This window comes from Rattus norvegicus, chromosome 4 (genome assembly GCF_036323735.1).
Source record: "Rattus norvegicus strain BN/NHsdMcwi chromosome 4, GRCr8, whole genome shotgun sequence".
NCBI lineage: Eukaryota > Metazoa > Chordata > Mammalia > Rodentia > Muridae > Rattus > Rattus norvegicus.
Window position 1 is genome coordinate 5,223,311 of NC_086022.1, and position 7,870 is coordinate 5,231,180.

The following is a 7,870-nucleotide window of genomic DNA, read 5'->3' on the forward strand; positions in this document are numbered from 1 at the left end:
GGTATCATTCAAGATAGAGTAACAGTATAACGACATGAAAAATAGTTTCTTTGTGAATTCAGGTAGTTCCCATTAGCAGGCTCTAGTAATATGTGTACTTTTAAAGATTTATCAAAGTTTCGCTGCTGAATCTCAGTTATTTGGTGAATACAGTTAGTTCCCAGTAAATCGCAATAGTAATAATTGAACTTTTCGGGATGTAGAAAAATTTTCACGAATGGAATCAAAATTTCCATGCGAATTCAGTGAGTTCCCAATAGGACATGCTTGTATAAGTATACTCTTCAAGATATAGCAACATATTCAGGGACGGAATCTAAGTTCATGGTGAATTCAGTAAGTCCCAACAGTATGCGCCTGTAATGGTACTATTCAAGATACTGCAAAATTTTAAGGAATGGAAACATATGTTCTTTGTGAATTCAGGTAATTCCCATTAGCAGACTCTAGTAAGAATTGTACTTTTAAAGATTTATCAAAATTTCGTGAGTCGAATCAAAGTAACTTGGTGAAATCAGTTTGTTCTCAATAGGCTGCAATAGTAATAAGTGGACTTTTCGGGATATAGAAAAATCTTTAGAAATGGAATCAAAATTTCTATGCGACTTCAGTGAGTTCCCAATAGGACAGGCTTGTATAAGTGTATTCTTCAAGATAAAGCAACATTTTCAGGTACCGAATCTAAGTATCATGGTGAATTCAGTAGGTTCCCAGTAGGATGCCCTTACAAGGGTATTATTTACAGTAAAACAAAATTTTCACGAACTGAAACAGTTTCTTGGTGAAATCATGTAGTTCCCACTAGCAGGCTCTAGTAATAAGTGTACTGTTAACGATTTATCAAAATTATCCCGAGCCAAATCTCTTTTTTCTTCGCTAATTCAGTTCCCATTAGGCCGTGATAGTAATAAGTGGACTTTTTGTATTATAGAAAAAAATTTCAAAAAGGTAATCAAAATTTCTAGGCGAATTCAGTGATTTTCCGATAGGACATGCTTGTCAGTGTACTTTTCAAGATATAGCAACATTTTCAGTAGTGGAATCTTTGTTTCTTCGCAAATTCAGTTACTTCTCAATAGGAGCCCATGTAATAAGTGTACTTTGAAAGATTTAGGAAAATTTGCAAGAACGGAATCTCAGTTACTGGGTGAATTCAGTTCATTCTCAGTTGGAAACGCTTTGTATATAGTGGAAATTTGAATATATAGCAACATTTTCTGGATCAGAAACTTCGTTTCTCCGCAGATTCTGTTAGGTCCCAATACTACGTTCTTGAAATAAGTGTACTTTTCAAGATTCAGCAATCTTTTCAATAATGGGATCGTACTATCTACCGAAATCACTTAGTTGGCAATAAGACACACTTGTTATAAGGTGACTATTCAAGATAGAGCAACAATCCGAATCTAGTATCATGGTGAATTCTGTAGGTTCCCATGTCCTATTGGGAACTCACTGAGTTCGCCTAGAAATTTTGATTCCATTTGTGAAAATTTTTCTATATACCGAAAAATCTAGTTATTACTATTGCGGCCTAATGGGAACTAACTGAATTTGCCAAATAAAAGAGATTCGGCTTGTGAAAAGTTTGATAGGTCTTTAAAAGTACACTTATTACTAGAACTTGCAAATGGGATCTACCTGAATTCATACAGAAACTATGTTTCAATTCGTTAAAATTTTGCTGTATCTTGAGTAGTACCCTTATTAAAAGCGCATCCTGGGGCTGGGGATTTAGCTCAGTGGTAGAGCGCTCACCTAGGAAGCGCGAGGCCCTGGGTTCGGTTCCCAGCTCCGAAGGAAAAAAAAAGCGCATCCTATTGGGAACTCACTGAATTCTCTTTTAAATTTTGATTTCATTTGTGTAAAATTTTCTATACCCAAAAAGTCCACTTTGAAGATAAACACACAGCTAGTGTTACCCAAAGTGTATTACTGTTACTTGGAGAATAAGCTTAGTTTTACGTGGGAATAGATTGTTAAGAGCATACTTTTATACATAGACAAAACATGCTTGTCCCAGACTGACTCGCACAATCTTTGAATTGTGTTCGTTCCAAGCAGGAAAAGCTTTTAGGAAGTTTACTTTGAAGATACACACACAGCTAGTGTTTCGCAAAGTGATTTGCTGTTATTTGGTGAATAAGCTCAGTTTTAAGTGGTAATAGAGGATAAAAAGTATACTTTTCTACATAGACAAAACATGCGTTTCCCAGACTGAATCGCACATTCTTGTCGAATTCTGTTTGTTCCATGCGGGAAAAGCTTTTGGCAAGTTTACTTTGAGGATATACACACAGCTAGTGTTTCCCAAAGTGAACTGCTGTTACTTAGCTTATAAGCTTAGTTTTAAGTGGGAATAGACAGTAAGAACATACTTTTCTACGTAGACAAAAATATGAGATTCCCAGACTGAATCGCACATTCTTGGCGAATTCTGTTCTTTCCAAGCGAGAAAAGCTTATAGGAAGTTTACTTTGAAGATACAAACACAGCTAGTGTTTCACAAAGTGAATTGCTGTTACTTGGCGAATAAGCTTAGTTTTAAGTGGGAATAGAGGGTAAAAAGTATACTTTTCTACATAGACAAAACATGCGTTTCCCAGACTGAATTGCACATTCTTGTCGAATTTTGTTCGTTCCAAGTGGGAAAAGTTTGTAGGAAGTTTATTTTGAAGATAAACCACACAGCTAGTGTTTCGCAAAGTGAATTGCTGTTACTTGGCCAATAAGCTTAGTTTTAAGTGGGAATAGACGGTAAAAAGCATACTTTTCTACATAGACAAAACTTGCTTATCCCAGACTTAATCGCACAATCTTTGAATTCTGTTCGTTCCAAGTGAGAATAGCTTTTAGGAAGTATATTTTGATGATAAACACACAGCTAGTGTTTCGCAAAGTGAATTGCTGATATTTGGCGAATGAGCTTAGTTTAAGGGGGAATAGTGGGTAAAAAGCATACTATTCTACATAAACAAAACATGCGTTTCCCAGACTGAATCTCACATTCTAGGCGAATTCTGTTCGTTCCAAGCGGGAAAAGCCTGTATGAAATTTACTTTGAAGATAAACACACAGCTAGTGTTTCCCAAAGTGAATAGCTGTTATCTGGCGAATAAACTTAGTTTAAGTGGGCATAGAGGGTAAAAAGCATACTTTTCTACATAGACAAAACGTGTTTGTCCCAGACTGAATCGCACAATCTTTGAATTCTGGTCATTCCAAGTGGGAAAGGTTTGTACAGTTTACTTTGAAGATAAACACACACTTAGTGTTTCCCAAAGTGAATAGCAGTTATTTGGCCAATAATCTTAGTTTTAAGTGGGAATAGACAGAAAAAGTATACTTTTCTACATAGACAAAACATGCTTTTTCCAGACTGAATCGCACACTTTTGTCGAATTCTGTTTGTTCCAAGCGGGAAAAGCTTGTATGAAGTTAACTTTGAACATAAACACACAGCTAGTGTTTCCCAAAGTGAATTGCTGTTAGGCGAATAAGCTTAGTTTTAAGTGGGACTAGACGGTAAAAATAATACCTTTCTACATAGACAAAACATGTTTTTTCCCAGACTGAATCGCACAATCTTTAAATTCTATTCGTTCCAGCGGGAAAAGCTTATAGGAAGTTTACTTTGAAGATAAACACACAGGTAGTGTTTCGCAAAGTGAATTGCTGTTCCTTGGCAAATGAGCTTAGTTTTAAGTGGGAATAAACGGTAAAAAGCATACTTTTCAGGAGCTCAGGAGCTCTGGAGTTCAGAAGGTGCCCCATGAAGTCCTCTCACTGTGCACCCTACCATTTGTGTCCTTTCCAGTTTAGCAGAGGCACTTGTAGAAGGACTGAGATTGAACCCAGGACCTTGTCCATGGGAGACGAGCACTGACACTGAGCTGCATGCACAGCCCAAGCAGGCAAGATTGTAAGGGACATCTCTTTCTATGAGAGCATCCGAGCTACCCACAGTAATTCTTTGTTTACATAACACAGTGGTTTTTGTTTGCCACACAGGCCAGGGAGCTTCTGATATTGTTTTGTTTGTTTGTTTTGTTGTTTTGTTTGTTCCTGCCAAGGTCTTACTGGGTAGCCCTACTGGCCTACTGGATAACCTAGGCTGGTCTCAAATTCCTATTGATCCTCCTGCCTCATTCTACCAAATTCTTTGATTCCACACATGAACCACCATGCCCAGCTGCCTTAACATATAGAACTCACTGTCTGAGTAAACAGACTCTGGGGATGAGATGTCTCCCTCTGAATACCTTACGTTTCTTTTAAACACCTTCGGAACACGTCCAGAGCATTGAGTGACCATCAGAGGAACCTTACAGAGGCCACTGCAGGCATCTCCACGGACCCACTGCACATCGACGAGGCGTGGTCAGAACCACCCTTCACATCCACAGAGGCAGCCATGTAGTCCATGCTGAGTGCCTGAAGAAACTTTGCAAAGTAGCACTGTGACAGATCAAAGAGTGCAGGTGACCCAAATCTTCCTCCCAAGGGCGCTTGTAGAAAGGACAAAGTGAATTCTGAACGATTGTTGGGTACCGACCCCTGTACTTCAATAGGATCCCAGTTCAGGTCCCACCACCCACAGGGCAGTGTACAGGGATGTGTGATTCAGTTTGCTGGCAATCCAGTGCCCCCTTCTGGCTGCTGGGAGCACAGCACACATTTGTATGCTAACAAAGACCTAAACTTCCCAAATGCCTGCCTCTAATCTTGGCTGTGCTTTCTTTCCACAGAAGCCTGTGGCCCAGAGAGATCTTTGGACGCAGCTCTGAGGACGAGGTCCAGACACTGCTGAATATTTATTTCCGGCACCAAACACAGGACAGACAGGAACCTCGAGTCCCCCACGTTTTCATAGCTTGCACTGCTGCCATGCTAGAACGACGTCATCAGTGTCTTGTCAGGCTTCACAAAGCTTGGACAGAGCATTCCCCTCTAGTTTCCTGGAGATAATTTTCTAAAGAAGATGACTCAACTTCCAATGTGACAATACTCTCCAAACCGAGGCAGCCTAGGACCTTCTGAGACAGACTCTACCGATCCTGATGTGTGGCTACTATTGACCAAGCAAAGGCACCCAATACTGGAGACAGGACTTTGGTTCCCTTACCACAGCTGAGCACACAGAATGGCACCATCCCTTCAAGAGACACTTTAGGATTGGCAGAAGTGCAATGCTTTTTTTCACAGGAAAACAAATTTTTATTCTGAACGTTGTACATTCGTTCCCTTCCTTTCCCTTCCTTTGGGTTGTCTTTTCTTTCATTCATATTCTCTCTCTCTCTCTCTCTCTCTCTCTCTCTCTGTGTTCCTCTCTCTCCTCTTGAGATGTGTTTGTTTTTTTGTTTTATTTAGTTGCAAAAGGAAAGAGAGAAAGAAGCTGTCCACTGAAACCTGTCAGATGGTCAAAAGCTGGCAGCCTGTGTGCTTGAAAAGGGAATTGTAAATGAGTTACAATTTCATGGACAGGGTATCTAAACCAGGCTTTTATGAAGTACCTTACTTAAGGTGCTAGGCTGCTGTTTCTGAAAACCCTGGATCTCTCTGTGCCTGGAAAGATGCAGATGGAATCGTTTTAAGGATCATGGCTGCTTTTTACACAGAGGTTGCTTTAATAGGCATCGTTTATACCACAGAAGACGAGTGTTTGCATTACCTTTACCGTCTTGTAGAAAAGCAAGTTATTCACAAAAACCCCAAGTCTGTGTGCATGAGTCTTTAGTAGCCCTGTGTAGAGCTGCAAGTAGAGAAACACAGGGAAAACATGAGTTGCCACTTTAAGGATGATGACCTAATTGATCTGTAATGGGTCTTTCTCTTTTTTCTAAGATTTAGTCTTTTATTAGATATAAGTACACTGTAGCCATCTTCAGACACAACAGAAGAGGGCATCAAATCTTTATTACAAACGGTTGTGATACACCTCGTGGTTGCTAGGATTTGAACTCAGGACCTCTGGAAGAGCAGTCAGTGCTCTTAACCACTAAGCCATCTCCCCAGCACACTAAAGTGTCTTAAAAGCTCTTTCCTTAAACCCAGCACTGCCGAATGTTTGATGTGGGCATGTGATCTCTTGCTTTCCAAAAGCACATCCAGACTTGGTCTTTGTAACTTATTCACTGTGAAAATACATTTAACGTTTTTGGGATGTGATCTTGGTTGATAATTCTATTCACAAATTCCTTTATCTTACTAAAGAAAAAAGAAAAGACATGTTGATCACAGATTTTATTTCTATTGAAATTAAAATATTTGCATTTGATATTTGTATTTTTACAGGTAGCTCTCACCGTGACAACCTTGCATAGATTATAAACTTTTATTCTGTGAATTCTCCAGCATTTGGGACCTCAATCCAGAGAATACAGTGTCCTCGGAGTGAGGCACCACAATAAGAATTTGCCTTTTCTTTACAGAGGCACAGACTGACCATGATCCATGTATATACACCTGCATGTGTGCTGTGCCATTTCATGCTGCTGTGTGTGGATGCCTGAAGAAAACATGGGAGTTACAGGTTGTACTGACTAATTTTGTGTGTTAACTTGACACAGGCTGCAGTTACCACACAGAAAGGAGCCTCCATTGAGGAATTGCCTCTATGAGGGCCAGCTGTCAGGCATTTTCTCAACTAGGAACCAAGAGGGGAGGACCCAGCCCATTGTGGGTGGTCCTGACCCTGGGCTGGTGGTCCTGGTTCTATAAGTGAGCAAGCTGAACAAGCCAGGGGAGGCAAGCCAGTGAGTAACATCCCTCCATGGCGTCTGCATCAGCTCCTGCTTCCTGACCTTCTTGAGTTCCTGTTCTGACTTCTTTGGTGATGAACAGCAACATGGAAGTGTAAGCTGAATAAACCCTTTCCTCCCCAACTTGCTCTTGGTCATGATCTGTGTGCAAGAGTAGAAACCCTGGTTAACACAGTGTTTGGAACATGTGGATGCTAGGATTCAAGCCCAGGTCCTCTGGGAGAGCAGCAGTGCACCTAACTGCTGAGCCATCTCTCAGGCCCACGCCCCTTTGTTACTGTGTCCATGTCTGTGCATGGCAAGTGCACTAGAGTACGTGTACCTGTGGGATCCAGGAGATGGACTTCAGCCTTGAAGGGACTGCTTGACCCAGGTGCCATGACTTTAACTCATGGCCTCTACAAGATCAATATGAGCTCTGACCACGGAGAGATCTCTCCAAACTTTCTCCTATCTTTCCTATAGATTTATTTTACTTATTACATGAATGTGGTTACATGGTCTGTCTTTAGACACACCACTAAAGGACTCATTACTTATGGTTGTCAGTCACCCTGTGGTGCTAGAAATTGAACTCAGGACCTCTGGACCATCAGTATTAACTGCTGAGGGTGTCTAGCCAAGAGTATGACTTTCAAACATTTCTTCTTGACTGGCCATGGTAGCTTGCTCCTGTAAATCCTATACACAGGCACACACAGATGAACCAATTTAATGAGCATGATGTTTCATTGCCACCTAAAACACACTTTTAAAGCCGTCAGAAACCTGTCATTTCTAAAAGCCTACACTGAATAGAAAATATCAACTCCATTCCCTGTCCTGACTTGAGCCCTGGTTCCATGCACCATCCTACTGCCGCTCTCTGTGACCCATCACCGTGCAGGTCTTTCTATGGGCACCAGTGCACCATCCCACTGCCGCTCTCCATCTGATCTCTCCCTAGTGATTCTCATGGGTGTCTCTACCTTGGTCCTACACTTCCTACTTCATGCATTGCCATCCTAGTGTGAGGGAAAAGGGAAACAGTATTTATCTGAGGAAACGTGACATTTCACCCTAACTTCCTCCTCCTTCTGTCCCATGACCTCTCTGCTTCACCATCTCAC